The following is a 22,711-nucleotide window of genomic DNA, read 5'->3' as shown; positions in this document are numbered from 1 at the left end:
AATGGTACAATTTAAGATTTGAATGTTATCCGCATATAAAGGACAAATAAAACATCGTTAATTTGTAAGAAACCTCAATGAAAACGGCGCAGGGTAAGTTATATTCGCTATTGTTATGAAAATGTGATAGAATCCTATAAAAATGTGGACGCATTTGGTCACCGTGACGTTAAGTACTGTTTTGGGGGATTTGTACTTTACTCAAGTATTACTAGGTTTGTATACTTTGTACTTTTACTCCATTACATTTCACAGAAAAAAAAACATACTTTTTACTCCTTACATTTAAAATGCAGACCTACAAAGTACAAATCTCACAGGTCCAACCATTTTAATTAGTATATTTTAATTGTTTATCTGGCCGAACTAACGTTAATGTTATTAATCCTGCGACCGCAGGTAAACAGCCAATCAAATCCCCATCAATGGAAAATGAACCCGCCCATACCCATGCTGATTGGTCCTTGTGCAACACTAGAAAGCGGGGATCTTTGATTAAACACCTGCTATCAGAAGAATAGACAGTCAGATCCGCATTATGCTGTGGTTAATTTTGTGATATTATTCAGGGTACTCCAGTATTCTGTCTTTAATATTGTGATATTATTCAGGGTACTCCAGTATTCTGTCTTCAATATTGTGATATTATTCAGGGTACTCCAGTATTCTGTCTTTAATATTGTGATATTACTCAGGGTACTCCAGTATTCTGTCTTTAATATTGTGATATTATTCAGGGTACTCCAGTATTCTGCCTTTAATATTGTGATATTATTCAGGATAATCCAGTATGCTGTGGTTAATATTGTGATATTATTCAGGATACACCATTCTGTTTTTAATATTGTGATATTATTCATGCTGTGATGTGAATGCCGTCCATGTTAGTTTACCTTCAATGGAGAAGTGCATTAAACAATTGTAATGCAAAAAAAGTGTCCTCTGTTCTTTCATTTCAGCATTGTCTATTGCAGAACACATTCCATTGTGGGCCGAGTGTATGCTTGGTTTCATTCCAGCCTTGCCTAAACACCAGCTGATGATTTCACTAATTGGCTCACCTCTTCAACTAACTCACCTGGTGCAATGTATAGTTAAAATGAAAACTTGGCCCAGAATGGAATGAGTCTGAGACCTCTGGTCTATCCCTTTCAAAAAGAAAATTTACTTTTACTTTTTAGTACTTAAGTACATTTAAAAGTGGAACTTTTTTACTTTTACTCAAGTGTGTCTTTAGCCAGATACTTTGACTTTAACTTGAGTCCGATTTTGAGACGGTACCCATACTTTCACTTAAGTATAATTTCTGGGTACTTTTTACACCCCTGGCTCTGCCTACTGAGATATATCATTATCTCCAGTAAAAGGATAAAGATATTCTCTTGGATCTTCCACTTATAATGTAAATTAACCCTGGGTTATTTTAATTGAATGTCGGCGGGGTGAGCAGAGATGAGACGAGTCAGATGGCAGTATACAGTTTACTGAAGTCTTGAGGCACAGGACAATAAGCATAGATCATAATCTGGACTCCAGGGCCCTCATTTATCAATTTCTCTTAGAAAATGTTCTATTTCCATACTTAAGCACAGAATTTAGAATGTGTGCACGCACAAAAAAAATGGGATTTATCACACGTGCGTACACAGGTCCTACGCACACCTGTCATGATAAATATCACCTTGCTCTAGTCTATACGCTGAGGCTCGTGCACACTTTCACGTATTTGCATACCAGAACCGCCCCGATTAACCATATACGGTAATGGAACACCCCCATGAAATGTGGAAAAATGGACTAACCCGAGCGAACTCTGAGAGACTTCACTGAGAGCGAGATTGATCACCGAGGTCCAACCAACAAATTGAACGTATAATCTTCGGTGCGCCGGGAGCCAAGGATGTTGACTGACCCAGTCCTGCTACAGAACCAGCACATTGACAGAAATAAATGACAAGATGACCCGACATTAAGCACTGTAATGACTGCCAACTCTGCGCTCTACAATGCCTATTATGTGCGCTCGTCATGAGCCCGTGGTACTTCTGGTCAGAGTCATTATGGCTTCAGTGGATAACCCTGATCTGCATTGTGATGTTTTAGATACCCCAGTAATAACATTACAATTGAATTAAATACAATTAGGCCTGAATGAGACTCCGGCCACCGGCACATTATCAGCCAAAATGCGCATAGCGGATTATCTGTACATTGACCGAGTGGAATCCCGTTCACATTACTGGATTTGTTTATTGATGGAGCAAACTGAGAGATTGTTCACAGAGGCGCTGCCGAACCAAGATATAATATGATGTGTATAATATAATGTGTGTAGAGGCATATGATACAATCTATTCTGTTGTTGGTATTGGGTAGCCTATATGAATTACATATAATAGCAGCCAGCCTACATTATGCAACAGTAATTTGCGCATATATAATAACACACAGCCCTGCGAAGCCTGCATACAGTAAACTAACTTGATCATTAATCTAGCTGTTGTATCTTTACGCTTATGAAAACATTAAATAATATGTATAGGCTATAGGCCGTCGCTTTAGCCTATATTCTCAAATGGCTATCCGAGTCCTCGATATCCTCGCGGACGGACCAGTATACCTTTATATCATATCATATTCATATCATAGTTTACTCTATCAGCCTACCAGCATGTAATACGTTCTTTGTTAGAATTCAACTCGTTATTATTTTGCGCATAGATTGCAGAAATACGGGAACGTTTTGATTTAGGCTTTGACATTGTAAAACTAAATAAGTGAACTTCTGTAAGCAGAATACAAGTCATGATATCACCCACACGATATATACTCTGTGTCCAGAGCATGTATGCTTTTCATTCATTTAAGACACATTTATTGCAAGGGTTTTGTCTACACATACACTCAACAAATAACCTCAGTCTATTCTCGTTGCAATGCGTTTTTTATTCTTTCTGGTGAAGAACACTATATCGTGGGTGTTCATATGACTTGTATTCTGCTTACAGCTTCGGGGTTCCACTTATTACGTTTAACAATGGCAAAGCCTTTTAAATATAATCAAAACGTTCCCGTATTTCTGCAATATATGCGCAAAATAATAACAAGTTGAGTTACGCGGAGCGCAGTCAGTGCTTATTTCCTTGTTGTAATAATATATTCTACCACCGGCGTCAACTACGCATGGTCCGACCTGTGCTTAAATATACGCACAAAGTCAAGCACAAGTTCAAATTGATAAATCCCACACTTTGCTTAGAAATGATCGTACGCACGGGTTACGCACATATCTGTGTGTACGTCAGGTTGATAAATGAGGGCCCAGGCATATGTACATCCACGCAGGGAGAGCACAGTCGCACAGGAGCCCCGATAATACAGAAGTCAGCTCATTTATACATTGGTAGTTAGACACACCTCTTTCCTGACTTGATGATTGATAGTTGTCACGTCATAGCTTGAGGACAAAGAAACTTAAAGGGGCTATGCATTATAAATGTCATTTTTCAGTCTCTAGCATTGTATTATAGTAATAGGAGTTCGTATCAATGTGTTTTTGGGCCTAAATACTATATTGACGAATTCCTCAGCTACAGCCCATCCCCTGTTTGCCTCTAGTAAATCAGGTCATGTTGATTTGACGACCTGGTGCACGTCACAGGGCGCTGTTTATAGCGCAAGGTGATGTGATTGGCTGTGTGGTTTTACCTAATGCCCGCCTCCATTCTTGGTACCTGGAGCCGATACAACCTGGAAACAGAAATTGCCGTCACTCGCCTCAATTTCACGATGAGCAGCAAACCCCGCAGAACATGTAATGTTCCTGGTTGTAGAGCTACCGAGAAGTCTTTGCACAGTTTCCCCGTTGATGCCGAACTTCGCCAACAATGGAACAAGTTCCTTTTTGGTGACCCTCCAAGTTCCGTCGCAACGTCTAATACTCGGGTTTGTACTGCACATTTCTCCGCCGACGACGTCACCAATCAAGGTATTTTTGATGCTGGAGTGGTCTCCATGTTGGTGCTAACCAAAAGAGCTGTGCCTTCAATACGCGACCCGACACAAGAAATAGTAAGTAGATATGTCGTGTGAGATATGTTATCATAAATACCATCTAACGTTATAGTAACTGCTGCTCTTTATAAAGTAACGTTATAGAAAACTATTGAAGCAAGCTAGTCATAACTTCTAAATAAAAGAACACAACTAGTGAGAGGTAAACAAGGTAACGTTATATTTAGTGGCTTGTATTATATTGTAATTGATTTACGATTTGGTAACTCTTAGGCCACCACAAGTTCCAGCGGCAATGTACGCCTTTCTCCTGCTTCAAGGGACTTCAGTTGCCAGACAGACAACCCAAAGATTCGTTCTGTTGGTACACAGCTTTCTATGAAAACACTTCGTTCGCATGTCAAGAGTCAAGGTAGGTTTGTAACTCAGTGTGATGTAATGTAATAATGTGTAATAATGTGACCCAGAATTGTTTAGATTGGCCCCCTTCACCCACCGCTTTCACCCAAAGCTGTAAAGGAATGTGGATTGTTTGTATAGTGTCCCCCCCCCCCCCCCACATCCAATGTAAATTACCCAGTATGGTTGTCAATATACAGTATATATACAGTATATACAGTCAAATGTATATACTCCCTTTTCTTGACTCCTTCAGTATCACAAACAGTACTGTATTTGCAAATCAAATTTAGCTCTAGTGTGGTGACCCATGTTGGCGTTACACAGGTCACAATGCTAGCTCTAGTGGTGACCATGTTGTTGTTACACAGGTCATAATGCTAGCTCTAGTGTGGTGACCATGTTGGTGTTACGCCAGAGCAGGTCACAATGCTAGCTCTAGTGTGGTGACCATGTTGGTGTTACACCAGGTCACAATGCTAGCTCTAGTGTGGTGACCATGTTGCTGTTACACCAGGTCACAATGCTAGCTCTAGTGTGGTGACCATGTTGGTGTTACACCAGGTCACAATGCTAGCTCTAGTGTGGTGACCATGTTGGTGTTACACCAGGTCACAATGCTAGCTCTAGTGTGGTGACCATGTTGCTGTTACACCAGGTCACAATGCTAGCTCTCGTGTGGTGACCATGTTGCTGTTACACCAGGTCACAATGCTAGCTCTAGTGTGGTGACCATGTTGGTGTTACGCCAGAGCAGGTCACAATGCTAGCTCTAGTGTGGTGACCATGTTGGTGTTACACCAGGTCACAATGCTAGCTCTAGTGTGGTGACCATGTTGGTGTTACACCAGGTCACAATGCTAGCTCTAGTGTGGTGACCATGTTGGTGTTACGCCAGGTCACAATGCTAGCTCTAGTGTGGTGACCATGTTGGTGTTACGCCAGAGCAGGTCACAATGCTAGCTCTAGTGTGGTGACCATGTTGCTGTTACACCAGGTCACAATGCTAGCTCTAGTGTGGTGACCATGTTGCTGTTACACCAGGTCACAATGCTAGCTCTAGTGTGGTGACCATGTTGCTGTTACACCAGGTCACAATGCTAGCTCTAGTGTGGTGACCATGTTGCTGTTACACAGGTCACAATGCTAGCTCTAGTGTGGTGACCATGTTGGTGTTACGCCAGAGCAGGTCACAATGTGTGAGTGTGTGAGTGAGTCAGTGAGTGAGTGAGTGAGTGAGTGAGTGAGTGAGTGAGTGAGCAAAGTTATCAATAAATCCCTTGTTTGACTAAACTATGTTTTGTAAATAGGTGTTCAGGCGAAAGTCGTGTCGGTCTCGGTGGGGACACAAAATACTGGATACTGGTCTAATCAACAGGGACCATCCACGTCAACACCTGTGAAGGGGTTTAGACCCAGTAAAAGACCACGACTGGAGTCTGATGACGATGGAGTGACCGACAGCTCGATCGATGTTCCAGAGCCGCAGGATTCCACTTTCAACATTGACTCTTTGATTAGCGAGCCCTCGATTCTAGCGTAAGTTAGTTGTTACAAACATCTCCATGGCCCGTAAAAATACAAAAGCTATATAGTTGTGCCGTGTTATTTATTTGTGTTTTTCTCGAGCAGGGAACCGTCAAAACCAATCTATGAGGTCCAGAAATACATCGTTTACGAAGACAGTCTACTGGAATTATTTCAACAGTGTCCGGTGTGCGATGCTCAATGTCATATCACCAAAACTACGCGAGGGACCTTCTTGGCTGTCTCCCAAGTTTGCCCCGGTTGTAAATACAGCCGTAAATGGGCGAGTCAGCCTCTCATCGGCAGCACACCAGCTGGAAATATTCAGCTTTCTGCAGCAGTTTTTTTTACTGGCTCATCTTTCACCCAAATGGAGAAGGTATTTGATTTGATTGATTTGATTGACAAGTCAGATATACATTATGTTTTTGTTTGTGATTCACACGTGCATATTAACAAAGCGTTATTCATTTATTCTTTTAGGTCCTAAATGCGTTACACGTCTCCACAATAAAGTACAGAGCGTTTCGGGTACACGCCAAGAAGTTCTTGGAACCTGCTGTTCTAAGTTTGTGGACCAAGGACCAAGACGTTACCCTCGCCAGATTAAGCGAGAAAGAAAGCGTGATAATCGGCGGTGACATGCAAGCCGATAGTCCAGGTTAGAAAAAGCTCCCCAATGACAAATTCCTACTTTATGAATACATTTTTAATATTGCACTACATTGATTGAAATTGTTATTATTATTTTCAACAGGCCACAGTGCTAAGTACGGAAGTTACTCTGTGATGGAACTCGCCACCAATCATGTCATAGACGTCCAACTAATTCAGGTAATTAACAAGTCTGAAGAGACACTGCACCCTTCATTGTGCTCAAACGAACACAAAGCTCTCGGTCTTGAATCTTGAATCGCTGTAGGTGTGAAGTGGTCTGGCTGGCTGTGTGTGTGAGCGGGGTGTGAAGTGGTCTGGCTGGCTGTGTGTGTGAGCGGGGGTTAGGAAATGTTAATTGTGGAATTTTGAAAAGGCTATTTCATTGCTCTTCCCTTCCTTGTTCCAGAGCAATGAGGTGGGAGGCAGCTACCATATGGAACTGGAGGGCTTGAGGAGAAGCCTCGCTCTTCTGGACGCCAAATCCGTGACCTTGGACTGTATTGTCACAGACCGTCACCCGCAGATCCAAAAGTACCTGAGAGATCACGACATCAAACACTTCTACGATGTGTGGCACGTGGCCAAAGGTATGTCGAAAGGCATCCCACATTCAATTCCACCCCTCCTACCAACCCCCCCCCCCCCCCCCCCCACCCACCCAACCAGTACTGTAATTGCAAATCTGGTATGTCAAAAAATGTATAGATGTAGCAGTACTCCAACCACATTCAATTCCACCCCTCCTACCAACCCCCCCCCCCCCCCCCACCCACCCAACCAGTACTGTAATTGCAAATCTGGTATGTCAAAAAATGTATAGATGTAGCAGTACTCCAACCAGTCAATCAAGTTTGTAAATGGTAAATGGTGCATTTATATAACGCTTTTATCCAAAGCGCTTTACAATTTGTTCCTCACTTTTTTCACCCACCCATTCACTCACACATTCACGGCAGAGGCAGCCATGCAAGGTGCAAACCAGCTCATCGGGAGGGAGCAATTCCACCCCTCCTACCAACCCCCCCCCCCCCCCCCCCCACCCACCCAACCAGTACTGTAATAGCAAATCTGGTATGTCAAAAAATGTAGATGTAGCAGTACTGTCTATCTGTATGTCATGTATGTCATACGACTGTTATGTAATGTTATGTTATGTTATGTAATTCAAGGTCTGTCTAAGAAGCTTGACGAAATTGCACAGGCGAAAGACTGCAAGGTCATAAAAAAGTGGCGCCTGCACATTTCTAACCACCTCTACTGGACAGCTGCCACGTCGAAGTCTGCCGATGAGAGGGTTGCTAGGTGGAAGTCATGTCTCAATCACATGATGAATGTACATGAACACGACGAAGAACCACTCTATCCGCGTTGTCTTCATGCTGACCGTGTATCAAGAGATAGTAGCAAGTGGGTTAAACCTGGTATGTCTGTCTGTCTTTCATCATGAATATATACTCAACATATTTATTTATGTCCTCATTCTAGATTGGTGTGATTTACAAATGTATACTTGCTTGAATAATTCTAATCTACTGTAATATACTCTAATGAAATATCTGAATGCAATTTCTTTTTTACTTTAGACTCAAAACCGGCCCACCAGCTCGAGAAGGTTTTGCTAAACACAAGGATCATCAAAGATGTCGCCAAATTGAGTCCACACCATCAAACGTCTTCATTGGAGTCCTATCACAGTGTGATTTTACGTTTTGCCCTAAAAAACATGGTTTTTTCGTACATAGGAATGCTTTGCAGGTATTTTATATTGTGTACAAATGACTAATTATGGACTCCTGATTTGTCAAATAACTCATTATGTTGCATTAGATAACCTCAGATCAACTACAAATATATTGCTTGTGCTTATTGAAATTTTCCTTTCAGACTATACCTAGCTGCCATGCATTTCAATGAAAACTCAAATCGCCAGCAAGCCATAAACGCTTCTGGAGAGCTGGCGTACAAGATGAGTTTTCCAAAGGCCAAAAAAGGTGGACACACAATAAAACCAAGGAAAATCCCAGCGACAGTCAGTAAGTAAAAATATCAACATTTATTATTGCACACACATGACCTATATAAATAGAAAAATATTTCCACTTACAGTGGAATACAATAAATTGAATAAATAATAACCTTTTTAACATGACAAAACAAATAACAATTTCTCATTTACAGACTATGTCAACCAGCTAATGGAGCTACTGTTTGACTTCGTCCTTCGTGACCCCCAACAATATATCCAGGTGGTAGAGGCGATTGCCATCCCAGAACATTTGTGCGCACAGTTCGACAGGCCTTCCATGGAAGAAGCGGTTGCCAGCTATGTGTCACGCTTTAATCCTGTACCGGTCTGAAGCCAGTATAGACACCATCAGCATCCGGAAATTCTGTGCGGATTCGAACCACTACACAGGATGGGATTACTACCCTCACTCTGCGGCCTAAGTAGCCGAAGCACCACGCGACAAAGCATCTGTACGCGATATATCTGAAACGGCTGAAGAAAATCAAGTATTATATTTATGCACAAATAAAATTAAAAAAAAGCTGGGAAATAACCATTTGTCATGTCATGTCATTGGACAGTAGCAAGCATTGATTATATGTGATGTGCAATAAGGATTAGATTGTGTTTGCAAGAAAGATTAGTATAGTCTGAGAGATGCAAGATGGAGAAACACCTGTAAAAAAATATATAAATCTGTAATAAATATTATTTACTTATTGATTCCGCTTTCTGGTATCCGGCCAAAATCTGCCTTGTAGATATTAGTTGCCATTTGGATGGTATAGGGGTTGAAGCACACTGGATCCAATCCCGGATGATCAACCATGCACAGTAGTCCAGTTGGTTCCTGGTTAATTCGACGTCTGACCTATATATATAGAAAATTAAATCGTTAGCCATATGCATGGTTTTCAGTGCTACCAAGATGCAAGTTTGTGTTACTACTTTACCTGTGGAACTTCCATGCAGCATACATTCTCAGTCTCTGTTGGCATCCGTTCACAATTTCCGCACATGCACCTAGTAGATTTGAGGGTGAATGAAATTATCAATCAATGGAGGCCAGAGAAAGACTTTCGTCTTGTTTACATCAGGGTCCCCCAATTTCAATCGTCATGGTAACATATAGATAGACAGTACTGCTACATCTCTATATTTATGACATACTATATTTCTATTGCTACAGTATTGCTCAATACCAACAACTGTTATGATGGAGGCCAGAGAAAGACTTTCGTCTTGTTTACATCAGGGTCCCCCAATTTCAATCGTCATGGTAACATATAGATAGACAGTACTGCTACATCTCTATATTTATGACATACTATATTTCTATTGCTACAGTATTGCTCAATACCAACAACTGTTATGATGGAGGCCAGAGAAAGACTTTCGTCTTGTTTACATCAGGGTCCCCCAATTTCAATCGTCATGGTAACATATAGATAGACAGTACTGCTACATCTCTATATTTATGACATACTATATTTCTATTGCTACAGTATTGCTCAATACCAACAACTGTTATGATGGAGGCCAGAGAAAGACTTTCGTCTTGTTTACATCAGGGTCCCCCAATTTCAATCGTCATGGTAACATATAGATAGACAGTACTGCTACATCTCTATATTTATGACATACTATATTTCTATTGCTACAGTATTGCTCAATACCAACAACTGTTATGATGGAGGCCAGAGAAAGACTTTCGTCTTGTTTACATCAGGGTCCCCCAATTTCAATCGTCAAGTACAGTTAGTGTCAGTCAGTACAATCTAACGTTAGTGAGTGTGTGTTTTCGACGGGCCGCGCGCGACAGAAGTACACAACTATTATATAACAGTAAGTAACTAATAGTGCAATTAATCAACTTACCAATCGGAAACGATGTAACGTAAGCCTCGATCGCTGTTGTTTGGGGGTTAGTGTCAGTACAATCTAACGTTAGTGAGTGTGTGTTTTCGACGGGCCGCGCGCGACAGAAGTACACAACTATTATATAACAGTAAGTAACTAATAGTGCAATTAATCAACTTACCAATCGGAAACGATGTAACGTAAGCATCGATCGCTGTTGTTTGGGGGTTAGTGTCAGTACAATCTAACGTTAGTGAGTGTGTGTTTTCGACGGGCCGCGCGCGACAGAAGTACACAACTATTATATAACAGTAAGTAACTAATAGTGCAATTAATCAACTTACCAATCGGAAACGATGTAATGTAAGCCTCGCTGTAGCAAATCGCCTTCTTCTTCTTCTTCGGGATCAAACTGTGGGTCGCTCTCTGGATCCCAAACATAATGTACATCCATGTTGTATTAGTTAGTAAAATCGGTATATGTTTTTGCGTGTCGAAATAAAAACCTGAAACCTAAGACCTCAGACCTCTACCTGGATGGAATGACGGGGAGATGGGCGGAGCTATTTGGTGGGTGGCTGTCACTCAAAGTGTGGGTGGAGCCAAGCCAATAATAGCCTGCTTTTATGAGGCTGAAAAATGCTGGTTTTGAGTACAAGATTAGAAATATAAAACAATGATTATTTTTGGAATAAAAATTACACATGTGTTACATAGACTCACAGGAAGTGTGTAAAGTTGCCCAAATAGTGCTAGGAATAGCACTGCATGACACCTTTAAGGCGGGAAGAGAGGTAGAGGGAGGGGTCGTTTCAGTACGTGTCTTTCATTAAGGGTGGGGGCCGAACGATAATTGGTCCCTGGGGTCCCCCACATTTGGGCGGTTGTGTATCTGTGTGTATATGATTGTGTATGCGTTTGAATGAGTGTGTGCGAGACTAGACTGAGTTCATGTCCTCAGTTTTGATCATCACTCTTTTACTTCGTGCTATTCATGAAATTTTTCTGATACTTAAGCAACCAAGTGGTGGCCATAAATCCTATGTGTGTTTATCTGTGTGTATGTTTGTGTGTAAGTGTGTGTGAAACGAACTGTCTATCGATGTGTACGTGAGTGTGTGCGTGCATGTGAGACGGCCAGGCGTCAGACGCAAGCAGCAAGAGGAGGGTGCACGGGTGTGTGTGTGTGGGGAGAGGGGTCCGTAGCCAAAAGGTCGGCAGGTCAAACCAAGCTGTGTGTGTAAAACAGACTGGGCCCTAGCCTGCACCACGGGTCAAACCAAATGCAGGAGAGGAGAAAGCAGACATAGAACACAATGTAAGATCTTAATTCTATCACATCTTAATTCTATCACCTTATCAAAAGGGTATGACAGGAATTTGATGGTTGATTCCTTCACCAGCACCTAGTGTGCTCTGGGAAACAAAACAAATGCACCCACTTGCACGTGACCACGCCACTCCCATGCGTGCCTCTATATTACGCCGGAAGTGGTCACGCCTCACCCTTCCATGTTCGAATTCCATACGCGGAAAACATCTAAGGGACCTCAGGGTGCTGAAGAGTGAGACGCTCAGCCAGTATTCATATAACTAGGGTTATAGGATAACCTTTACGTTATATATCATCTGGCTTTGCGTCTCGCTCTGCCTACTGAGATAAAGGGCAGAGCGGACACGTGGCCACGTCAAATGCACCCCCTGAGGGCCCGTAAGCCCCAGCCAGGGAGGAGGGGAGTCCCGTCCACCCGCCCGTCCTAACGAAGGGGGGGAGGCAGTCAACTCCAACCAAAGTGCGAAAAAAGGGGAACCAGGCACCCCCGAACGCACAGTGCAAGCGGGACCACGTGTGACACAGCACCCCGCGGTCCACACCCACACTATGAGGCACCATTTGGGACAAAAGCCTGACTAATACAAGACACCGCCTATCCAAAGCCTGACTAATACAAGACACCGCCTATCCAGTTGCGCGACCCAGTTGGTCCACGAGAGAGGGCCAGTTGGTGTGCCGATTGGGACAAAAGTCTGTGGAATACAGACACTGCATATCCAGTTGGTCCGCGTGTGCCGACATGTTTTGTCGAATACAGACACTGCATATCCAGTTGGTCCGCGCGCGCAGACATGTTTTGTCGAATACAGACACCGCATATCCGCGCCGACATGTTTTGATCCGCGCGCGCGGACAACTTTTGGTACGCGAGAGAGGCCCAGATGGGTCCGTGGACAAATGGGTGTTTTGATTCTGACATTGCTGAAAAGGGGCGTTACATACAACGTCAAGTGACTTGATTTCTCCAGCTCAGGAACGAGGAAGTAAATCGTGTTTGCTCTGCATCGGTTACCGTGATCACTGCATCGGTTACCATTACCTCCCTTCGACACTGTCAATCACTCAATTCTGATTGACAAGCTAAAAGCAAAGGGTTTTGATAGTCTATCAGTGAGATGGATGCAATCCTACCTGGAGGGGAGAGAACATATGGTGGAGGTAAACGGTACCCTACCCCCCCTCCCCCCCTCACAGTGAGCTGTGGTGTTCCACAAGGAAGCATACTAGGACCGCTACTGTTCCTAATTTATGCAAATGACATGTCGTCAGCTTGTGACTGCAACTTGTTCTTGTTCGCAGACGACTCAGCCCTGCTGGTCTCTGACAAGAACAAGTTACAGGTTGAAAAAACCCTCAGCTCGGAACTAGGCAAAATCTGCATATGGCTCGCTGATAACAAACTATCATTACACATGGGCAAAACAGAGTCCATTCTCTTCGGTTCAAATAACAAACTCAGCAAGACCGACGGCTTCTCAGTTACAGTGGGTGACAATATTGTCACAAGGAAAGATGAAATTACCTACCTGGGCTACATCCTAGAGGCTAATCTTTCCTATGACAAAATGGCATCCAATGTAATAAAAAAAAGTCACCCTGAAGACTCTGGCAGGAGCACTCATACAAGGGTACTACGACTATGCTTGCACCTCATGGTACCAAAGCACCTCAAAGGCGCTAAAAACAAAATTACAAACATCTCAAAACAAACTGGTCAGACTACTGCTTGACCTTACTCCTAGAACCCACCTCACCCCTGCCCACTTTGACAACCTAGGATGGCTTAGAGTAGACGACAGAGTACAGCAACTTGCAATGGGCCTGGTCTACAAGATACACTACACGACCAAGGTACCCATGTACATGTCAAAATACTTCCCAAAGGTCAGTGAATACCACGATCACAACACCAGAGGGAGCTCCACAAATCATGTTAAACCCAGATTCGGCTCAAACAAGGGACTAAACACGTTTCGCAATTATGCCACATCAATGTGGAACGCCCTACCCAAAGCTGTAAAGGAATGTGAATCACTACCCACTTTCAAAAACACTCTCAAAGAACACCTACGGGAGACTGCAATTCGAAACTGGCCCATGTAAATGTCCTAACCCAACCCCCTCCAATGTACAGTAAATGACCAAGTATGGTTGTCAATATTCCAATGTACAGTTTTGCTTGTACATTTGTACAGTGTTCCCCTCCTACCCCCCCCCACCGAACCACCTCCAATGTACAGCCCCCACCCCACCTACCCAACCTCCCCCAATGTACAGTTTTTACGTCAAATGTATATACTCTTTTCTGGACTCTTTTTGTATCACAAACAGTACTGTATTTGCAAATCTGGTATGTCATAAATGTATAGATGTAGCAGTACTGTCTACCTGTATGTCATGTATGTCATATATGTCCTGATGAATTGAAAATGGGGGACCCTGATGTAAACAAGACGAAAGTCTTTCTCTGGTCTGCATCCCCTTAACAATTGTGTGTATTGAGCTGTACTGTATTGTACCCATTCTGCAATCTGTTAATAAAGTTTTCAATCAATCAATCATTGTGCTCTCTCTACATCTCTGTGGCTGTATTGTTATTGTGTAGAACTGTAGATAGAGTGCTCTCTCTACATCTCTATGGTTGTATTGTTATTGTGTAGATCAGGGGTGGCCAACCAGTCAGAGACTAAGAGCCACAAAAATTACTGTGGTACCACAAAGAGCCACACCATATACCAGCGTTTCTCAACCTTTTTTTTTCAGTCACGGCACCCTTCATGTGTTTATAGGTCTCACCCTCTGGCCTCTGAAGTTGCTAATGTCTTTTTTATTTGGGCCTCACAGGGTTAAAAGTACCCTGTGAGACCCACGGGTGCAAAATTACAAAATCACTTTTAGCCATTTAAAAAAATAATGTTTATTTAAATTTTTTTAAAGGGGAACTGTTTTACTATTTCTTTCACTATTTGGGCACTTTTACACAATTCCTGTGAGTCTATGGAACACCTAGTTTTTTTTTTTTTTTAATGCATTGTTTTGTATTTCTAATCAAGTACTAAAAACCGCATTTTTCTAACTCAAGATCTTAAGCCGTTTTGAGGCTGGGCTCCAACCACTGTGTGGCCTGGTGCCAACTGCCACATCAACTGCCACATTATTATGCAGCTGAGAAATCTCTGACATCACAGATATGCACATTTTCAGATGACTCAGTTCAGTGAGGGTGAATATTGTGAGAGGAGAATTGGAAGAATGTGCCAATATGAGAATTAGAGACATAGATCCTATTAATATAAGTCCACATAGCTAAGAAACAATGGTAAACACTGAAAAAGGCCATTCATAAGATAGTTCCCCTTTAAGCACATGTATAGTCAATTGGTCCTGTTGTTCAGCCTCACAATGCTATTTGATAGTAAATGTGTTTATATGTCCCACCCTCTGGCCTCTGAAGTTGCTAATGTCTTTTTAATTTGGGCCTCACAGGGTTAACCTCTTAAGCCCAAGATATACAGTAAAAGTGTATATTTTCAGCATTACGTTTGTTTACCAATTATTTTAACTGTTATTAGTGAAATATAAGATTATAGAAATCTCAGGGCATTGAGTCGGAAACCGGCGCATATTGACAGGAGGAAGTGGCACATCCAAAAGTGAGTGTAGTCTTTTGAAGGAAGAGACTCAGGGCTTTCAAATTTAGAAAAACTACCCTACCCAGCTCACACCAGCCCCTGTCAATCATCTGACTTCTGAATTTACTTTTTAATTTCACTTTTTTTTGGGATTATCTCCCACAAACCTGAACGTTATTGCCATAAAACGGAACGCAGTTAGTTTCTCTACCTTTCTGTGAACGTCTTGCAAAAAACGGTGTTGCAATATGATGAAAAATTGTGGAGAAATTTACATTATAAAAAAGATGGCAGAATTCAGTACTGTATCTACAAAACCTTCTGTTTAATCATCTTCCCTTTATTCATTTGCTTAGATTTTTCAGGTCTGGTCAATTTTAGCATGGTGTTATTCACAGTCAAAGATAATTCTTTTTTAAATAGAATTGATATTCTCCTTTGGTTCATTACAATTTACTCAAGCCTGGTAACAGACACACTATTTCTGACACTGATCCATATATGTCCCTAGATTCAGATACCAAGAACATGCAAATGGTCCATTTAAAAAAAAATTGTAAATGTTTATTCTACGTCCTTATGGAATGAGTGAAATAATAAAAAAAAAAAAAAGTAAAAAAAAAATCTTTAAAATATTTTTTTTTTATTTTTTTTATGGATGGAAGAGCCGCACATTGATGGGCAAAGAGCCGCATGCGGCTCGCGAGCCGCGGGTTGGCCACCCCTGGTGTAGATAGAGTGCTCACTCTACATCTCTATTGTATTGTGATTGTGTAGATAGAGTGCACACTCTACATCTCTATGGCTGTATTGTTATTGTGTAGATAGAGTGCTCATGCTCTACATCTCTATGGCTGAACCCTGTTACCCTATAAACATATTACGCTGTCCGCGTGTATCCTTTCCGCAACAGAATTCGGTTTCCGGGTTCCTCTGATTGGCCGCGACCCCCACGTGACCCGCCCCCCTATCCACCGATCTGCCGCAGCGAGCGGCCGGCCGCGGACTCGCTCGCTTCCTCAATTTATACGCATGGAAGTATTGACTGAATGAATGAATGAAAACTTTATTTAACAGATTGCAGAATGGGTACAATACAGTACGGCTCAATACACACAATTGTTAAGGGGATGCAGACCTGAGAAAGACGTTTGTCTTGTTTACATCAGGGTCCCCCATTTTCAATTCATATAGAACGACTACGCCGTAACAAATCATTAAAAAATATATACCGTTAACTGGAATATGTTGTGCCTTTACACATATGTTGGATTATGTAATTGGTTTGTCATGACAAACAAATAAAAAAATTGCGATTTACCCGCTGGCTACAACAACACACAGTGACTGCATGTAGTCACTGTGTGTTGATGTTGTAGCCACCCCCTCAGAGGCAGGAATACTAAGCTCCCCCTTAAGCTCCAGGAGAGAGGGGAGAGGCTGAAAACCCGCAGTTCTTGCCCGACTGATGGGAGCCGGATCCGATTTGTCTGATGAATACCCCCAAAACATGGAGGTCCCGAATGCATGGAAGTATTGATTGCGCCGTAACAAATCATTAAAAAAAGATACCGTTGGGGAGCTCCAGTAGCTCACCACGTACCGCGAGTGCTATTTCAGCGCCGTGGACAACCGCGCTCGCGCGGATCTGGGGCTGAGCGCGTTCGAATCCCGGACGGCAGCCGTGCCTTTCCCAGAGTGTCTTTCCCCCCCATCTGAACCCTTTCAGCCTGCTCTGTCGGTCGAACTTGACCAAGTATGAATGCGAAGAAAAAGCGATAAACGCTAAAAGAACCAGGTGACTGGTCAAAGTTTAAAAAAAAATATATATATATACCGTTAACTGGAATATGTTGTGCCTTTACACATATGTTGGATTATGCATTTGGTTTGTCATGACAAACAAATAAAATATTGCATCGCCGGCTGTCTCTGGCTTGCTCCAGCGGACACCAGAGCTCAGCCCGCGGCGAGAATGTGCTGCCGCGAGCGGCATCGCTGAGCTCTGGCTCTGACTACATGCAGTCACTGAGTGTTGTTGTAGCCAGCGGGTAAATCGCGATTTTTTTATTTGTTTGTCATGACAAACCAATTACATAATCCAACATATGTGTAAAGGCACAACATATTCCAGTTAACGGTATATTTTTTTAATGATTTGTTACGGCGTAGTCGTTCTATATGAATTGAAAATGGGGGACCCTGATGTAAACAAGACAAACGTCTTTCTCAGGTCTGCATCCCCTTAACACTTTGAACGCCACTAGGGGGAGACGGCAAATCCCCCACCGTGCCAGACTCTTAAGAGGCTGATTTAGCGAAAACACATGATTTCCGCGGATAGATTTCTATATTATATATTTTAGCTATGTGGAAATGGTTGGGCTCATTTGACAATATGCTAGTTGATGTACAATACGCCAAAAGCCGTTTGTTGATCCATGCCGTCGTTCGTTCACAATTCCACGCCAAAAAAGGTAAATATTGGCCCAATTCGACGCGCGTTTCCTCAAAGTCGAGTTATGAGCGTTTTGCTGCAGCAGCGCGAAATCATTTCCTCGTCTGAAACACATTGTCCAAGTGCAATAATGTCATGCACTGTACACACAACACTTAGTGGTGTTTATCATTCATGAAATGCAATGCATATATTATATAGAGATATTTGTATCGATCACGTTGTATGCCTATATGCATTTTTATAATAATGTGTAGCTGTATGCTTCAATTCCACACAATTACCGTATACATCTCTCGGCATACTAATATTACATATAGACATTTTCAAGGTAAATCAAAAATATGTATAGAAAACGCAGCAATTCAGCAAAACTGTGCATACGCTTCACATTCGATAAATGGGGGGGGGGGGGGGGGGGGGATCATGATTGCATTTATTCCAAGTGCATAATGTCACACATTGTACACTATGCACTTGGAATAAATGCAATCATGATCAACCCCCCCCCCCCCCCCCCCCCCCCATTTATCGAATGTGAAGCGTTGTCATCAAGTAAAGTATAAAAATATCCCTATATGCATTGCATTTCATGAATGCTAAAACACCAAGTGGTTTAGTGACTATTTTTTATATAGATTACGTTGCATGCCTATATGCATTTTTATAATAATGTGTAGCTGTATGCTTCAATTCACATTCGATAAATGGGGGGGGGGGGGGGGGGTGATCATGATTGCATTTATTCCAAGTGCATAGTGTACAATGTGTGACATTATCGAATGTGAAGCGTTGTCATCAAGTAAAGTATAAAAATATCCCTATATGCATTGCATTTCATGAATGCTAAAACACCAAGTGGTTTAGTGACTAAACCACTTGGTGTTTTAGCATTCATGAAATGCAATGCATATAGGGATATTTTTTATATAGATTACGTTGCATGCCATATGAATTTTTATAATAATGTATATATATATATTATATTGCTTCAATTTCACACAATTACTGTATATCTCAGCATACTAATATGTCTTCACAGCTGTTCGTGATGAATTTACCTGCATATCATGGTGTAGTCGTCCACAGGTATTCTGACATGTAATGCATGATGCCTGAATTTTCCCCAAGGGGATCAATAAAGGAATATCTTATCTCATTTTTGCATTGCATTGTATTCTGTATATTATAATCTAAGACACACAAGTTATAAAAATCATTGCATTATAAGTATATAATACACACTTGACACTTGATGGAGTGGAAGAAATGTCTTTACTTCAGATAAGTAGTGATTGCATTAGCAAGTGCACCATGTGTTCAACAGATACTCGACACACATGTTGTAAAAAACACATTGCATAATAATGTTCTGTATATACACACTTGACACTTGTACAATATTTATTCACCATTGGGTACGCCATGTAAAGTGCATTCACATTCATGCTATAATATAAAAGCATAACAAACTATTTATAACACTTGAAGTGGACAATATGTGTTCACTTCAGGTAAGGCACACCATGTACAGTGCATTACAGTAGCAAAAACAACATACAATGTGTATATATTCAAGTCCATTCATTTTCGACCTGTCAAAATGGTTGCTGCACATGTGCATGTAAAATATGTTTAGTGTTGACCTGACAAAATGGCAGATAACCATTATGTGTGTGCATCAGCACACATGTACATTTATAAAGGTCTTGTGTTCAACCCATCCTCTGCACACTATAAACACTTGGTGTAAAAAATGTATTCACTTCAGATAAAAGCACCATTTTGGTACACCATGTAAAGTGCATTCACATTCATGCTATAATATAAAAGCATAATGAACTATTTATAACACTTGAAGTGGACAATATGTGTTCACTTCAGGTAAGGCACACCATGTACAGTGCATTACAGTAGCAAAAACAACATACAATGTGTATATATTCAAGTCCATTCATTTTCGACCTGTCAAAATGGTCGCTGCACATGTGCATGTAAAATATGTTTAGTGTTGACCTGACAAAATGGCAGATAACCATTATGTGTGTGCATCAGCACACATGTACATTTATAAAGGTCTTGTGTTCAACCCATCCTCTGCACACTATAAACACTTGGTGTAAAAAATGTATTCACTTCAGATAAAAGCACCATTTTGGTACACCATGTAAAGTGCATTCACATATGTACATAGTGTGTTAGTTAGTAAAGTGAGCCATATGTACTCTGTGAAACTGTGAAAATAATCAGCAGCTAACACCAGGACACTGATGAACGGCATTGACAAGATAGACCAACATTGCTACTCTGAAAGTGGACCAAGAATAGTGTTTCAAATATATCCATGTGCACAGTAAATTTTGCAGAGTAAATTTTACTCAAACTGAGTCCATTTGAGCCCAAATGGACTCAGTCTATGCTAATATTCTGGTCTGGCTGAAATAGCTCCTGGAATCGGTTGACAAGGTAATCTAGGACCGGGCGTACTTTTTACAGTTTTATCAGCCTTGTCTGCTCTCTCGTTGTTGCTAAAATGTAGAAACCTCCAAATGACCTGGTATCTATTACGTGCCATTGTTTTGGAGAAATAGGCGCAATGGAAACATTTTAGAGTTGACCAGTACAGTTTGAGTAAAATGTACTCAGTTTGAGTAAAATATACTCAGCAAAATGTACTGTGCCAACACCTTTGTTCTGTACAACCAGTAATACCTATATTGTGAAATACTTACACTATTTACAAGACACTATACAATATACTACACACCCTCAATAACCCTACGCTCTGCATCGTCTGGCCGCCTCAGACACACATTGTTACTCAGCTGATAGAGTTGTGCCCGTCCTGATGACTTGTCGTACAGAACCTGTAAGTCACTTTGGATAAAAGTGTCAGCTAAATGACTAAATGTATACACTCATATATCATAACACATACTACGGGGAAGTACGCACCCATCCATATATATATATATATTTCATGGAGAGTGTTTCCACTCTTAGCACACAAAGAGAGTTTATGCTAGCGATAATGCTCAGCTAGCATAATCTCTCTTTGTGTGGTAGGGTGTGAAACACTCTTGATGTAGGGGGACTCCACACTTCGAGCAGTATGATCTGGTTTCCCGCCTAATGCCTTTTTTTTTACAGACCCGGCACTCTCTCGTGGGATGCGTCTTTTTTGGGGTGGGTGGGTACTTCTCCATAACATGCATTTTTAGCTTGCCATCCAACCTGCAGTGTGGATCTGTCTTTTGGGCCCTGGAAGCTCCCTCCCACCTCACACCCCCCACCTGCGGCACCTGCCTCTGCCTCATCTGCCTCACCTGCGGCACGTGCGGCACTGGCCACTGTGCGAGCTAAATCGGCTGCATCTGCCTCATCACACAAGTCAGCGATGACTTGTATTTGAAACTGCATGAGTGACTTGTGCGGTCCTGTTGGCTGTCTGACTCTGTACAGAACATAGGCATTGTTCATGGCTATTTGAATCAAATATACTACGAACTTCTTGGTCCACTTTGCAGTCTTCCTAATGAACGGATAGTAACTGATATGTTGATCTAACTTGTCAACTCCGTTCATGCACACATTATAGGTGAGCACGCAGTCTGGCTTCATTGCCGGTACCTTAGTCCTATGACCCTTCTTCCAGACGAGTGTTTCCATTAGAGTGCCATGGTGAAAGCTGCTGATCATTTTGACAATCCGCTTGTCTCTCCAGGCGATAACCATGACCCGATTGTTGTGCAGGGCCATGGTCTCGCCCACCGGCAGCTCAACATTGGTTACACGCTTTATCTGCGCTGGTTCTCCCCGGTGCATCCTCAAGGTACCGCAGATGTGGGTCCTCAACTGTAGGAGTATGTCAGACAAGGCCACTGAATTATAGAAGTTATCCATGTATAAAAAGTAACCTTTGTTCGACAGACGTCCTAGGAGCCCAACAACCGTGTCCTTGAGGGGTACATAGTCCCCACAAAATGGTCGCAGTGAAAAGCAGTAACCAGTGTGAGAATCACAGAGCACATATGACCTGATCCCATATTTGGTGGGCTTCAGGGGGCTGAACACTCTGAATTGTAGTTTGCCACGCCAGGCCAGCATCCCCTCGTCTATGCTAATATTCTTGTCTGGCTGAAATAGCTCCCGGAATCGGTTGACAAGGTAGTCAAGGACCGGGCGTACTTTGTACATTTTATCAGACTTGTCTGCTGTCTCGTTGTTGCTAAAATGTAGAAACCTCCAAATGACCTGGTATCTATTACGTGCCATTGTTTTGGAGAAATAGGCGCAATGGAAAAACTTTAGAGTTGACCAGTACATATATAATTGCGGCTTCCGATCTATCCCCGTTAGGAATAGTATCCCTAGGAACTTCCACAATTCTGCAAGGGTGACAGGCGTCCAACTGCGTAGCCTGTTACTCTGCCTGTTGGGATCAATGACGGCCATTGTTTGTTCAGCATACAAGTTTGTTTCCTGTACAATGCCACCCATGAGTTCATCGGTGAGGAACAGCCGCAGAAAGGCAAGGAACTTGGTGGATGTGATGGTGGCCGCATCGTGTAGTGGTCCTGGCTCTGCGTCAAAGGTAAATTTAAGTGGCACAAAACTGTCTGTACCTTTGATCCACTCATCGCTCCCACCAGCAGCTGTGCTTTTACGGCCTCGACCTCTGCCTCTGCCCCGACCTCTGCCCCGGCCTCGACCTTTGCCTGTAAATTATGAGATTACAATAACTAACTGGTATACTACAATGCACTGTAGACACATTCATATAATACATATTTAGAAACTTGTGTGAGTGAATGAGTCAG

This window comes from Notolepis coatsorum (assembly GCF_963971535.1).
Source record: "Notolepis coatsorum genome assembly, chromosome: 3".
In the NCBI taxonomy this organism is placed as follows: Eukaryota; Metazoa; Chordata; class Actinopteri; order Aulopiformes; family Paralepididae; genus Notolepis; species Notolepis coatsorum.
This window is presented reverse-complemented; position numbering follows the sequence as displayed.